Below are 16,557 nucleotides of genomic sequence, written 5' to 3' on the forward strand. Positions count from 1 at the left end.
ACCCCCCCCCGGTAGGTGCCCGAGCTGCCATGGCGGGACCCCGGGGGATGCCTGGGGGGTGGCTGAGCTGGCCCCGCGGGGGCTGGTGTGCGAGTTGTCACCGACCCGCCGTGGAGCGGGGTGGATTATTTGCGAGCGACCCGCGTAGCGAGTCGGGACGGCCGAAGTGCGCCGTGAGGGGTGCGGTGCTCCCGCCTCGCTTGCGTGGGCCGCCCTCGGTGCCTCAGGAGCGGCGCAGGAGGTTCCCGCCGACCGCGGCGGTCGGGTTTCACGTCTGGCGTGTGACATCCTCGGGCGGTTTGCGAACGGGCCCGCCTGCCCGTGGCGGAGGCTGCAGGGCAGAGGCGTCCTCCGGTAAAGCCTGGGTTTTCCGTCAGTCAGCGCTTTACCTGCTGAGCTGCGCTTAAGCAGGTCGCCTTAAGCCCCAGGTTGCTGAGATAGCCCGGCCACCCTTACCGAATGGATTTCTGCAAGCAACAGCCCCCACCTCGGGACTTCTTGCCTGCCTAACTCCCACTCTTTACCTAAAACGTACCCCGTGCTGGGCTGCGGCATGTGTTGTAATCGTAGCTATTAAGACCTTTGGAACAGGAAAGGCGTCCTACCGTTGGGTTACATCAGCTGAGATGATTAGTAAAACTAATAATTTTGGAACCAAATGCTAAAGTCTTCAACTTAGTTTTTGCTCTTTTATCTCATTGTTTCTTTGTACTCTCCCATCTGTCTCTCGCCATCTGTTGTCTCTTGCCTGGTACTTGGGCTGCGAGCTCCTTGCAAAAGCGGCTGTGCTCACTCAACACGTAATGCAGCGCAGCCCGGGCCGCAGCTGGGACTCCTTGGTCCTGTGATACTATAAATAATTTGTTAATCTGCCTCGATTCGTTCAGATTATTTGGTTGCAGTTGACTCTTTTACGGCTGGATCGTGCAGGTAGTCTTGAAAAAGTCTGTTTCAACCGGCACCACGTGACATGCCTTCTCGTGAGGCAACTGCCATGCCGCTCGCAAAGCCCACGGCTTGCAAATGCCCGGGAGCAGACACGAAGGCAGCTGGGGAAGTTCATAAATAAAAATTCAGGCACCTTCAGATGCTTTTCTAGAATCTAGTGCCTAGCCAGGAATTTGGGCAGTCTGTATTTCCAGCTTAAACGGCCAAGCCTGTGGTGGATTTAGTTCTTTGTGTAGAAGCAGTTGTGGGAGTTGTCCCAAGGAGCTGCCAAGGTGCATGTGGTGGGTGAGGTACCGCCAAATTATGTAAAAACACTAGCAGTAAAATGCAGAAGAAAATGGCTGGTAGTGCAGCTTTTCACCGACAAGACAGAGAGAAAACCAAATGGCCTCTAGGAGGGTGTTCCTTCATGGTGGACCATAACGGCTTTAAGTTCTTTCTGAGAGAAGATAAGAGTCACCGCTTTTATTACTAACTTTGTAATTAGTTTCAAATTTTATAGCGCAGAAAGGCAGTCTCAAAAATTTTATAGTGCAGAAAGGCAGTCTCAAAACGTGAAGACTGATTAGGCCTAATACATAACTAAAGTCATAACAGTTTAATCAAAAGCATGATTTTATAATTGATGGTTTTATAAAAAGACTCACAGTGATAAATTTACAGAGCAGAAACACAGAGGCCAGGTTTAAACGGGTAGCCAAGATTACACACACACAGGTTGGACCCATTTAACTAATTTGTGCAGCTGTGGCAGCTTCTGTCTGTAGACAAGCTAGATAGAAAAAGAGTATTCACAGGAGAGAGGTTAAGTGCGAGCTTTACAGGCCAAACAGGAACTCCTTCAGGGAGCCCTGCTGCATGTGGAAGGACATTTCGGTTTCCAGCCTCTTTTAACTGTTGCTCTGTCTGCTGATTCCGCAGTTACGGTATTATGTGTGGTCTATGATTAGGAAACCTTATTTAAAATGCTTCCCTATTTAGGAAACCTTAACCTTAGCAATGGTTCTGAGACCACCAACGCACTCCACATACGACTAAGATTAGTTAATAGTTCAGTTATAAGTTTAAAGGTTTTACTTTCAACTAATGAAGATAGAAACAAAATATGTGCAATACGTTTAACTTCAATAAATTAATACGAGTATAAAAACAGAAAAATGTCCTTTTAATAATATTGATTAGTGGTGATTGGTTGGATAAGATTAGATAGGTTTGATTGACTGCTTTTGTAGCATATCAGCTTTAGAGAGCTACTGATCTCTGAAGTTTATGTAAGATTTAACTGGAAGTGTTTCAACACTACCAGGAGAATAAAGAGATTCTTCAGTCAGTTGGGTATCACCACTTTGGCTTGTAAGCGTACAACTGTTTTAACAAAAGGAGTGGTGCTCACGTCCTGGTGAAGTGGTAATGACTAGTACTTTCCACTTGTGAAATCCTGCATTCCTGACAGCAAAGGGCTGTCAGCATCCATTAATGATGCTTGGCAAGAGCTAGATCTGATAAGGTAGAGATATGTGTGTCTCTATTTTACAGATGGGTAAACCGGTGTACAGACAGTACATGAGCTGACTACAGACATACGGTGAGTCAGGGGCAGAAACAGACGCTTCAGATTTGCTCTCTGCTACTGTAACCACCAGATCACGTTCCCACCTCCAGGGGTAAAGAGTTTTGTTTATCGCAGTCATTCTGATTCATATCGGTATTGCTTCTCACTGCCGGGGTTTCACATTTCACACACTTCTGCTACATAAAGAACTTTCTGCCTTTATTTATATTGGCAAAAAAAGAAGACTATTTCATTCCCATGAAATCCCTTTCCAAACATTGTTATCACTAACATGTTGCTTATTTTTACTTCCTTTTGGTTTGCATTCCCATAGGGTGTCTAAGCCTTGACAATACAGAGGCAAAGATGCTATGGAGACTTCTAACATATTTGAAAGTTCTCATGTAGACAACAGTTTAAATATGATCTAGAGGGGAGCTTTGGGGTTAACTTGGCCTGCTTAGCAAATACAAAATACTTCATTGCCCACATGAGACTTCTCAGAGGGCTTAGAGCGTGACAGCTGAGAAACACCGCGTCCTTCACTTCCAACCTGAGCATGACCTAAGAAGAAAAGTAATTGAGAGTTGTGATTCACGTGTCTCTCTTGGATACAAGCAAGATAACGTTTATAAGTAGTTATAATAGCTCTTTCAGGATGTAACTGGGGGAGGAAACGGGTACGATTTCATATAGGAAGGCCCTTTTTCAGAACTCGAAGGGAGGTACGTGGGCCTGAGAGCTGGTCGGGCCCAAGGGAAGATCCCCCGTCGCCCACAGCCCTTCGTGACTAAGACTAAGGTTCCCCCCAGCGGCTGAAATGAAGATCACAGCTCCACCTGGAAAGGGAAAAAGAAAGGCCGCCGGGTGGGCTGGCTCCCCGTCGGGAGCGGCGTCAGTCAGGAGCAACTCTGCGGACAGGGGACGCTTCTCTGCACGGAGAAGGTGGGAGCAGAGCAGGTCCTGGGCTGACCAGCTGGCAAGCCTGGTGTAGCTGGCAGAGTAGCAGTGGCAGTGAGGGTAGACAGCTTCATCGGCTGGCCACCGACTACAAACGGGCTCGGGACCCCACCTGGGTCTTTTAGGTGCTCTCTCTTTGCTGCTCACTCGATTAAGTGAGCAAGTAAGTGCGTGTTACATCCTTTTTGTCATACAGACATAACCAGATCAAATTATCCAAGTACATAGCTACTGCATGCAAGAGGAGAACGACACTCCAAACCTGGGTTATACGATGTGAAAGCTATTGCTGCAACAAATGGGAGCACTTGTTTTTCAGATTAAGTTTTGTAGGCTATTTGCCAAATTCATCTATGCAAGAATTGGAGTCTTTTTGATACAAACTCTGGAAAACTCTCAATGAATGCCATATGAAAAAAAAAGATTTAGGAATCTTCTTCTACCTAAGAAGCAGCATATCTGTAACTCAGGCAGCAGTTTTTAAAATCATACTGTGGCTGGATTATTAAGATGTGCAGTGACACAAACAATGCTTCAGCTGTCCCCTGCCCTGGATCTCTGGCCCAAACTCTGTGGATTAGCACATGCAGAAATCACTTTTTCCATTCCCCAGCCTTGCTGTCAGCTCAGCTGCTAGTACCCCACCCATAGTATTACTTCTGAGCAACCCAGAGACTGTGGAAAGTTGGTGACATGAAAGGGGAATCCAAAGCTGCTGGGGAAATAGGAAAGACACTGTTAGGTTTAAGCAGTGGAATAAAGTTGGGTGGAGATTCCAAGGATATGACAGTTGACTCAGCAGGAGATACTGGGTTTTGAGCAGATCCTCAGCTAGGAGGGAGATGTAGTATGTTGGTGGAAGTGAGCATGGTTGTGTAGATCTCAGTGTATGGATCAGATGAACCTGCAGGAAAGAGACAATAAACTACAAAGGTCCCCTCGTAGCTGGAATTAAAATTATATTTCAACGTCATATACCTGAACAACGGTACCTTGAAATATTCAGCTACCTCACATACTCAGATGCAAGAGCGGGAGCTAGTGGAGGAGACAACATACTTCAAGCACAGCCAGATGCCACTTCCCTCTGGGAAAAGGGGTTGCAAGTGCTTGAGATCATGAGGTGACAGTCATGACAGTGAGAAAAGACACAAGGATAAGGCCGGGGGGAGGGAGGAAGGGTACACAGTACCCCTGCTACCAAAATGACTCACAGTAGTCTGCTAGTATGTAAAGCATAGGGTTACTCCATAGGGAAGGGTAGGAAAGTACTATGGGAAGTAACAGCTACAAAGGAGGTAAAGAGATGGAAGGTTGCAACAGAGGGGAAAACACCTGGGAGAAAAAACACTTTTCTCCCACATCTGCCCCATCTCATGCTGCAGACACTTGCTGTTCTTTCTTATGAAAGGGGAAGAGTAAGGCCTTTTCTTCCCACTTCCCTCTCAGCCTGTCACCACAACTTTTCTCCCCTACAATTTTACTGCTGGCCTGGGGGCTAACATATCCAGGGAGCAGAATAAAATAGGGGAGGAGAAGGGGCCCCGGGTGTGCTATTCCGTGATGGGAAGTGTGTGCTGGAAGGAGCAGCCAGGTAGCAGCATCACTGGCTGCAGGTTGTTAGTTTGACATGTGAATTGTGTGCTCCCTCCTCAAAGTGCCTGCAGCTTTGTAGAAGAGCATCTGAGATACTCTGAATTTCTGTTTGTGTTTTGCCTGTTCTTGGCTCACATAAAAGATTCATCTTCCACGACTGTCATTTTAGCAGAAAATCCACACAGAAATGTTGTAACAAAACAAGAGGAAGTTTTGCTGTCATGCGTTTGAGATGATTACAGGTAACACTTTTCCCTAACAACCATGTTCCTCACAGTTCCCTGTGAGCTGACGGTGAGAACTTCAGTATGAAGAATTGATTTGAAGGTAATTACTCCAGTGAAACTGCTTATTAGCTTTACGCTTTAAGTAAGCACAGCTGTTATTTTTGGCTAGCCATTTATAGCTCCTTAGAACATCAGGACGTATTTGCCTGTGCCTAGAGTGATGCTTACCTTAAATTCTGTGGGTTTACTCCTGTTTTATAAGAGTGTAAAAAAGAGCAGGATATGTCTCACTGTGTATACCGACAGTTTCTAGAAGTTTAATTTCACCTGTTCACCCTGCAATCCGGGAGTGTACTTAAAGAACAGATGATGCTTCTTCCCTATCAGAAGAGATTAAAAGACATCTCAGCAAGAGGCTATTCCACTTTTAAAACACTTAAAAATCTAAATTATAAAACCACCTCCAGATTATGGAGAAAACTGAAAGTCTGAAGTAACTAGTTCAGATTTTAACAAAGATTAAAGCAGAATCTAATGTTTTCCACAGAAACCGTCACTAGTAGTATTTATTACAACAATGAATCTGGCATTGTAGCTGAATTGAAATAGTCTTTTAAATGAAGGATGTTACTACACAAACATGGTCAAAAGTTTATATCCCAACAGTCGCGGGCTTTTATTTCCTTTTTCAAGAGGGATATTTCTGGAAAACTCTTAAAACTTCCTACTGAACAATAGAATAGCTGGGGGCAGTTGGGGGTGGGGGGGTGGGGGTGGAGCAGCGGAGAGAGGTTTAGTGTGTTAAAGATTTATTCGTCCACACAGCTTGCTTTGCCAGTTCATTTGACAGTGCTGCACTAAAAATCAAATACATCCTGGAAAGTCATAGACACACTCTAGTGATATGAGTGATGCCACGTGAGTGCATTTTGAGGAAAAGGTAAGCCATAGTAATTACTAAGCAATGAGCAAGCAGCTTTGTTTTAATGTAAGGGTCTAGTTTGCACTTGTGCAACAAATTACTCAGAATGTTTTTTAGAGTTTTTTAGGATGGCATGACCTAATTGCAAATTAGTGCCGATCTGTCTGTAACAATGCTCACTTTTTCCTGCCTGTTGCCAGCATGCCTGTTGATCCACACACTTGCCCAGCTCTGTAGACTAGATCACAGTACGATGAAGAACTCGACAGGGATTTTTATTCACAGGACTTGATGATTCGTGCTCTGGAAGCAGCTGAAATACAGAGTGAAAATAGGGATACAAGACAGAACTAAAATGAAAACGATTTGCAAAAATATTCAGGAAACGTTTTCCCTGGGAGTTTTTTGTTGTTTCATAAAATTAAACGCCTGGATGCTTTTTATTTATTTGCCTGTGAGAAGTACTTACTGACACACGCCTTCTGTACCCGAAGTGACGGGAAGGACTTTAGCCCCCGATGTCACCGGCGGGCGCTCCCCGCCCCTGCGGCCGCGGCGGGGCCGCCGTTCAGGACCGCGGACAGCTCCCGAGCGGAGGGCGACCCCGCCGGGTCCTGCCGCCCCCCCGCGCCTCGGCAGAACCCCAGGCAGAGCCCCGTCCTCCCGGCCAGTGTCCGTACGAGCCCTGAGTAGCTTCCTTTGGCAGTGCCAGGCATTGCGAGGCTATTGGTACCGCAGCAGCAGCGCTGCAAACCGAAACAGAGCTTAACGTTCCTACTGAGTTACGCTCGTGGTTCCGTCTTCAGAAGGGAGAACACATATGCTCGTGTTGTCCCCACAACTGCTTCTACCAGTAATGCCTCTAAAAAGTGCCTGACAGGGTTCTTAGACAGGCAAGCAAGGATAACGCCGGCTGTGTAACTGATCACAGTGGACAGCCTCTTGCACTAAATATTGCAAGAGTAAATCAGTATAAGAAGTAGATTAAAAAAACATGTAAAAGGTATGCTTGAAGTCTGGTTCTTCCAAGCTTTTCCTGTGGTAATGTGTTTGAAGTTTTAATTACCTTTTTTTCCATATTATTTTGAAAGCAAAGCAGGGAATAGGCTGAGCGGAAAATAGTCTCTGATTTTTGCGTTAAAGAAATATCAACTCTCGATTTCTGCTGAAGTAAATCAATGATGGGGACCATGAGAAGGTCTACTTTCCCTAGGGCCATGGATATGTCTTTTTCATTTGTAACTTTTTTTCATATCAGAATATAAATTGCTCTGCTTTCTTCTTCAGCCTAGTGGATAAATTCTGAGATTTCCTACACCATTGTTCTGATGGGATTCTTTGATTCTGTACATGAACAAACTACCCAGGACCCTGCTGCAAAAGTTAGTGCTGCCATATCCTTGTGCTGAGCTAACGTCTGGCACTTGTCTTTGCTGTTTCTGCCATTGCTAAGAGCACAAAGAGTTCTCTTCTGGGATTGCAGATCATTAGATTGGGTTTCCATCTCTGTTTCTCTTTCCAAGACAGCAGATTGCTGGGAAAAGACACTGAAAGCAAGACAGGATTAAACCATCCGTTCTTCCTCGTGAGGAACTACATTACTGTATTATAAGGCAGGGGTGGTCAACCTTTCAACAAATTCTTCTGATTCCACTGACAGAGTAGGTGGCTCAGCAAACAAGCATTCCTCCAACCTCCTGAACTCATGGTGCTTTCCACTGTTTCATCTTTTTGATGGGACTAGTTGCACAATTTGTCCCAATAAACAAAATAGCCCTGCAAAAGTACAAGGGGAAAAATACTCCACGCTTTTACTGGCATAAAAAAAACTACTAACATGATCTTTAACATTATGGGGAAAATAAGCAAAACAAAGAAAAAATGTCAAGGATATTTTACTCATGCATCCAATACATTGTTGCCTTAGGTAAGTACAATTTCACAAGGCTGCATGATGACCAGAAAAGAAGCAAAGAAAACCACATCCTCTTTGAAATTGCAAGGAGAAGACCTTTTCTTCCTTGGTGGAGTTGTTATCAGCCTGAAGAAACACTCTTGGTTTTGGAGGGGGTTTTTTGTTGTTTTGTTTTGTTTTGTTTTTAATGTTGGCAAGGGTGACTATTAATTAGTTATGATGATTACTAACTAAAACTTAATGGTTTTGTGGTTTTTTCTGTAAATCAGTTGGAGGAGTAATGAATCCTATTTCTCTTATAATGTTATCAAAGTACTTGCCAAAGAGTTTGAGAAATTGCTTTATGAGGACATCAGCACCTTCAGATATGGAAACATGGGGCTAAGCTGATATAGGGACACTGATATCAAGTGTCTAGAGGTTTGTTTGCTAGATTTCATTTTCATTCTAAGAACTGCTTTTCCCTCACAGGCTGTTTTTGGTCATTTTCATTAAATCCTTTCCCTTTGATACATGCACAATGTAGATTCCTGGAAAACAATGTTATCTGCAGATTTCATCATGTAAATACATCAGCAGAATTTTGGCTGAGATTAGTAATAGAGGTATTGAGCTGGACTTTACACAGATAATGCCTAATGGCAGGTCAGATGTTCATACATAAGCATACACCACACCCTGTTTTTCAGATTGTCACATGAAGATCAAACTCATAAAGAGATATTCAAAGAGGGTGAATGGATAAAAGTCTCCCTGAAAAAATGACAGAGATTAATCAAAGCACACAAAAGAAAATGCCTTTTCAAATGCAGGCAACTGAAAATTAACTGTCTTCATAATTCATTTTTATATAACATTGAACCATAAAGTTCAGTTAGAGCTTAATGAGGGTGCTGATAAATCAAATTGATAATGCCATATATTCCTGCCCAGGTGCAGGTCAAAAAAAAAAAAAAAAAAAGAGCTAGTAGGCTTTCACCATGGAACAAGCTAAGTGCAACACAGAAACAAGAAGTTCTTGCTGGAGCAGCACAAGGTAATTTCCAGTGTCAGAAGCTGGACAGTCCTCACATCTTAGCAAGTTAGGGAGGAATGTTTGTGGCAAACTGATGAACAAACTACTGGGACAAGAAAGCCACTAGTGGCCAAGCTGAAACTGAATTCTTGTTCCAGGGAAAGAGGGAGGTAATCAGAGGGAGAGGGGGAGAGAAGCAGAGGGAGAGAAAGTACAGGCATGAGAGTCTGGAGATACAAGACTTCAAGTCAAAAAAAGAATTGAAATACATCAGCCATCAAGTCCCTCTTCGGGTAATCCTCTCTTGCCTAGTCCACACGTAACCACCAGATGGCCCCATATGAACTTGGATGAATAATTGATTACTCCTTCAAAGACATACGGCGTTTAAATCTGTCTAATTTCCAAGCTGCCAAAAGAAAAAAAACAAAAACAAAAAAAAAAAAAAAAAAAAAAAAACAAAACCCGAAACGTCCAGAAGTCTGGCCATATGAGGTTGGAGAGTTTCAACAGCTCGAGGGTCAAAAGCTTGCATTAGAATCCACGTCTCGAGTCCTGGGATGCTTGGATGCAATATCATGGTCCAGTCTTAGAGACACAAGAGGTGAGGCAAGGGTGACACTGAATTCACAGTACAAATGGGAATGTATTATATTGTGACATACCTGAGTTCATGCTTTCAATCCATGCAGCACTTGTAAAGTCACAGGATTGCACCCAGCTTTGGGCATCATGCTTCAGGAGAGGGGGAGGCCACCTGGCACTGGAGAGGATTCAAAGGAGAGCAGCAAAGATGAAAAAAAGTCCTGCGAAACATAACCAGTGCTGAAACAAAATGGCTTGCTAAGCTGTTTGATGAAGAGCTTTGTCGGCCAGTTGCAGGCAGCAGCTGGCATTGTGAGCAGGACCCCGAGACAAATCGGGAAGTTTAGCGGGGAGCTAGGGCTCTGGTGCCATGAGCTAGCAAATGGGAGGTAACAAATCCTGGAACAGACTGCCTCTTGAGGACCCCTTCAGGTTCATTTTCTAAGATGTCTAGGAGATTTCTGTGCAGGGGAATTAACAATTACACAAATCCACATTCAGTGGAAAAGTACTGACCGCTAATTTCAACACCTGCAGGAATTCCACCAAAAACTTTTCTAGAAAAGGTGAAGTACAGTGTATCTGGCACCCCAGGCCTTTAGACAGGGGTAGGTCAGATGAATGTGAGCTTAATTACAGAGTGGAATTTAAGAGGCAAGGAGTCCTTGATGAATCAATGTTGACTGTGATCAGCCCCACTTCAAGTTGCAGCAGTGTTGTGCTGCAGTCCCCTGGGTTCTTGTTCCAAACACTCAATTTCTGGCCCTTACTGGTGTCCCAAAGGTTCTTGCACACTTCAGTAAGAGGATTCAACTCAGCCTTCCCAGTCCTTCTCTTCCAGGTGCAAGGTGTTGTGGAGACCTCTGCTAGCCCTTCATTTCTTGAGAACAAAACACCATTGTTATACTTGGTAGGTAAACACTAGAGATCAAAAGTACAGTTCTTCTAATCTCTCATCTGTATTGTTGGAGCCAAGCATTTCATGAATATATTCTCATAGATGCTTGAATTCCTGCTGTGGTACTTTCCAAGATCTGTATTTTCTCCTGCCTATGACCACTTGAAATCTCCAGGCTGGACAAACCTGAGCTCACAGCCCTTGAGGCTTTCTTGCTGGTCAGTGTGCATAGGATACATCTGTCCCACAGATAAAGGACTGTGATTTTCCTAAAACTCAACAGTCACAGCAACCAAATCCTACTTATCTTTTCAGACTGGAGTATTAGAAAAACTTTCATCTACTGTCCTCTTTAGCCTTGATTCAAATGTGGAAAGCACTACACAAACATAGCTGTAGCATGAGTCATGTTCAGTCCTTGACAGGTTGATATAATGCCGTGTAAGCATCTGAACCAATTTGCTAATGCATACCTTATCAGAAAGTGTTGCCGTGCTTTTCAGAGTTCATGTGTCACCCACCCCAGAACAATGTCCTGTGGAAGTCTCCATAGTCCAGATAGGAACATGAAGCACTGCAGTACAGCCCTGTGAAATATTACCAATAACTGAACAGTACATCCCTTCCTTGCATTCAGATAGAGATGCACACATTGGCTATGCCTTATCCTGAGGGAGACAGCAGGAAATATTCATTGATGTACTGGTTTGTTTTTATATTTTATCCTTCAGCTACCACAAGATCACTATAATCAATGTAGACACCTTCCCCTTCAATGATAAATTTCAATTGTTAATTGTTACTGCAGGGTGTTGTATGTGCCCAAGTTATGGGCCGTGTTAGGTAGACCTGATTACACCTTTGCCTTACAGTGTGCTGCCCTGAAAGGCAGAAAAATATTCTAAACTCACAAAATCCAAGGTGTATTAGAAAACAAATTAGGAAAAAGATAAAGCAAAGCAAACAGGAATTGTAATACATGATCTTTGCTAAGGCTGCAAGACTTAAATGCATATAAAGAATTTATAGAGCAGTTCGCAATTGAAATAAGTGGTTTAAAAAAGCTATTTCAGGGCTATATTTATGTATATTGATACAATTTTAGAGAGACTAAATACTCTCATCAACTCCTAAACCTGCAGTTTGCAGAATGTGGAGGCCAAATCTGTTTCAGATACAAACAAAATCCCTAAACCTGAGTAGAATGAAAAGCCTTGGCAGAGGCTGTAACAAATGCCTGACATGTAGCGCACAGTCAGCTTCCAGCAGTGAGACAGGGTAGTCCTGAGAGTCCCACGGCATGTAAACCACAGCAACCGGAACTTAGGGAACAAATTCAAATTCTGACATGGTATACAGCTAAGTGGGTCTGCTCTGCACAGCAAAAAGAATATTACTACAAATGAAAGCATCGCTGTGACCCTTTGTTTAAAATTACAAAACCTAAAGGGCTGTACCTGTAGCAATAGTTGCTGTGCAGCAAGACCCCTAAAAAGCCAGTCCCATAATCTCAGCCTTCCAGATAGGAATCTGATAAACAAAGACCAAAAAAATGTACGATTCAGTTACTGAATACCAAAAATCTTCAGGATAATAATTTGTTGATATTAATTTAATTGATTTTCCCCCTGTTTTTGTTTCTTACCTGTGCTGTCTTTCTGGAACAGGATGGACCCAGAATCAATTGTTTAATGTTCAGGTGTCAGGTGGATTCTCTCCCAGCTTCACCACTCTACTTTTCCATGCTTATCAAAAGCCAGAAATCTCGAGGGGCTCCTTGGCCAGGTAGGCACTCCTGGGGACAAGTCTTAACATATTGCTGGGGCTAAACAAAATTTAACCCTGCAGAGAATGATGGCCCCTCATGAGAGATGGTTTCCTGTCTCTTTTGGTTTATAATTAACAGGGGCCTCTGAGACTTGATGTTGATGATCCCAAAATTAGCTTTCCCCCTTACCCACTAAACCTATCTGAATGGAAGATGAGTTCATTCTTAGGGAGGAAAATGCCTTCAAAATGTCCTTCATTTTATATTCACATCTCACCCTGTAGTAATATCTCACTCATGGAGCAGGTGTTTGAATGACTGTCTCACACAAAAAGCCTTCTTACAATAGTTGCAATACATCCAGCACCATGCACCTGGTAACAACCTGTGCCTGAATAAGTAGGTGTCTGCAGCATCTGTTTGGTGGCCCCTAACTGTGGGAACTCAGCAGGAGTCCATACATGCAGTTCAGGTGAATACTGAAGAAGGGATCTGGGGAAAAAAGGGGGGACAATGCAATTAGTTGAGGTGGGAGTCTGGATATTAGTCATAGATGTGTAGGTAAAAAGCTTTCCCCGTACTTCTGCTAAATCGTAGAAATATAAACTGGAGTATGCCTACCTGCCTATGGGAAGTTCTTCTCTGAGCTCCAGTAATGGCTGAACGGTTGTACCTTTGGTGGGACACCATGAACAAACAATGTATAATCTCATTAACAATGTCTCTGCAGGGTGGGATGATGGGACTTTTTGAGAAAGTCCTTTCATCTTGCTAAGCTTTGGTACATCTCCAGAAGAAGCTACAAGAAGGATCCTGGTGGTATAAAGAAAGTGTGAGCAAAAGTGAGGCATACATGGATAGTGCTTAAACAGTGTTGAACTGGTTCCTTTTCACAGACCTGATCCTGTAATGTATCACTCATTTTTGATCTGATGATTCATTGGAATTTTAGACTCAGTATACGGACTGAGATTTATGATCACGTGAGCTTTTTCTTTGAAAAATAGTTCTTTTATTATTATTAATAGAAGTGGCATTGTAACTGCACAACCTGTGTACATTCGATACCCAGTCAAAACTTCCAAGAGGACTTCCTGAAATTGCAGGCACTTCTATCGGGTAAATTCTCTGCCTGTTTTGATTTTATTTGGTTTACATTAATTTATGTGCATTATGTAATTGAATAAATTTTTGTTTTACACTAAAGCATGGCCTAGCATATAATTCTGGAAAGAAGGGAGATAAGAAGTGCTGTGACAGGGAGAAATCATGCCAGGCCTACGCCACAATCACAGAGCATTAGTGTCTTTTTCTTTTCTTGTTTCCTTTTTCCTATTGCTTTTCTTCTTCTACCCCTATGACAGACAAGCAAAGAAAACTGGAGACCATAGAGGTAAAAGCTTTTGATGCATTAAGAGTCTGAATACAGAAATAGAATCACCTTCTAGCTGTGATCCATGAGGGCTGCAGTTTGCTCGATGTGTAATGACTTGCACAGGTCGTGTTTCCTCTTCTTCCCCTTGGTCAGAGGACACTTCTGTGGAGCAGCGAACACTCGAAGTTTCGTTGCTCACACCTTTTATTCTGTTCACAGCTGTCCTGCTTTGGGAAGTTCTCTGAACAGGAATCCAGTGTGCTGGTTTTGGCTGGGACAGAGTTAATTTTCTTCACGGTAGCTGGTATGGGGCTATATTTTGGATTTGTGCTGGAAACAGTGTTGATAACCCAGGGGTGTTTTAGTTACTGCTGAGCAGCACTTAGACAGAGCCAAGGCCTCTTCTGCTTCTCACCCCACCCCACCAGCGAGCGGGCTGGGGGTGCACAAGAAGTTGGGAGGGGACACAGCTGGGACAGCTGACCCCAACTGACCCAAGGGATATTCCAGACCATAGGACGTCATGATCAACATATAAAGCTGGGGGAAGGAAGAGGACGAAGGGCAGGACGTTCAGAGTGATGGCATTTGTCTTCCCAAGTAACTGCTACATGTGATAGAGCCCTGCTGTCCTGGAGATGGCTGAACACCTGCCTGCCCATGGGAAGTGGGGAATGAATTCCTGGGTTTGCTTTGCTTGTGTGCGCAGCTTTTGCTTTACCTGTTAAACTGTCTTTATCTCAATCCATGAGTTTTCTCACTTTTACCCTTCTGATTCTCTCCCCCATCCCACCGGGGGAGAGTGAGCGAGCAGCTGTGTGGGGCTTAGTTGCTGGCTGGGGTAAAACCATGATATCCACTAATCACAGTTTACCTGTTAAGACTCACATTCAAAACTGTGTGAAAAATTACAACTGCTTACAGGCAGAATCATCACCTTTAAGTGGAGGAAACGTCTGCTTCAAGGAACAACTGGTGACATGGTCTCCATTGTTGACATACACCGATCAACTATCAGATCTGTTACACTTTCATGAAGAAAGTATGATGTCAGTTTTGCGGACACCTGTCCTGAAAGGATGTGTGTGTGGATATCCATGAGAATGGAAAAATTCTCTCTTAGTTCCTCACTGCTGATTGATAGATTTGTAGGAAAGCTGCAAGCTTGACTTTGCAAGATTTTTTTGGTTTTCCTCCTTTCCCCGCTTAGCTCCATCTTTTCTCCAAACAGGAACACTCATAAGTATTTGCTAATTCTTTCAATTCTTTAAAAGTCCTGTGAGACAGCTTTATATTAACGTACCAAAACAGAGCCAAATGGCTTTGTATTTATTGTTGTCTAATAGAGGGTGGTCTATGTTACAATTTGGTGGAACAGCTCTGAGTCTTGAAGGATGAACAAATAGATTAATGTGTTAACTCACTACAGTTTATTACAGTAATTAGAAATGAAACATAGCAACAGTCATACCACAGGCATATAACAATAAATCAGAAGATTAATTATGGCACCCCCTACCCTTTTAATTCACCCTGGGGCCCGAGCCCCAAGTCAAGCCATGCTGCTTCCACCCCTGCTCCCAACTGCAAGCACCCACTTTCCTCCAAGGAAAACATCACCCAGAGTTAGCACCCAAAGGAGAGAAGCTCCACTGGGGGTTCTTCTCTAGGCAAAGGCAGGAGGGAGGCCAGCTCAGCTTAGAGCCTTTGTTCCGGACAGTACACTTGTAGGGAAGACAGTATAGGAAATCTCTCTCCCAGGCCATGAAGAGACAGTCATCTTATCACTTTCATCATAAAGTTTACAGGTGTTTTGCAGTTCTTGTGGGCTGACTAGGACAAGGTCCAGAGCCTTCATCAACTTTTATTACATTACAAGATCAAGAATGAAATAACAGTAAGTCCTTTCATCAGCAAACTTATAAGGCTGTCCAGTGGAATGAGCCCTGGGTTGACCTGGGGAATAAACAAGGTGGTACAGACCCTACTCTGCTTGGGGCAATGGGCTGTCGCTCACACATTAGGAAGTATTATAGAACAGAGTTTTCTGCAAGCATTGCTGCTTGACAACTACCGCTAAAAAATACAGCCAACTCAGTGCAAATACTAGAGACCTTGCAATTTTCTCCTGCAGACTCATTTTTTCAGCTCAGTCCAAACTTCCACGCCCATCTTCACAAGCTGTGAAAGCTTTTTACAACCTATAGCAAGTCACCATTGTTTTCATTAACTCTGAAACATATTGCAGAGCTCTTATGTATTCCTGCACCACTGCACAGCAGCTCTTGGGTGAGGGTGGTGTTAGGAAGTATTCTCAAGCTCACAGAAATGGAAATGCAGTAAATTGGGTTAAACATGAAAAGATGCCTGCAGGGGAATTTTACAAGATCCTTTATAAGCTAATGTCTGTTTTTTCTCTTTTCTAACAGATATCAACCTGTTATTCTCATTTTGCTAGCGTTGGTAATGCACAACTTATACTGTTCTTGCATGACACTCCTTCCTAAAACTGATGTTATATGTGCACATATGCACATACATGTCCTCTGCAGGTTTTTTTGTTGAGACCCACACCAGCTAAACAGCATTATAGCAGCCAGTGGCTCCAGGCAATGTGCTACTTACAGTTTCTTATAGGCAAATGTCAAATCTGAAAGTCCATTGTGAATAGTTACAGGGATTTTTCTGCATCAACAGACAGCCTTCTGCTACTGACTAGTGCTTGTGATGAATGAATTAGCCATTCGTTTTCTGCCACCACTGTAGGAAGAATATGTAATCCTGTGTGAAAGAGGA

Source organism: Accipiter gentilis, chromosome 22 (assembly GCF_929443795.1).
Source record: "Accipiter gentilis chromosome 22, bAccGen1.1, whole genome shotgun sequence".
Lineage (NCBI taxonomy): Eukaryota > Metazoa > Chordata > Aves > Accipitriformes > Accipitridae > Astur > Astur gentilis.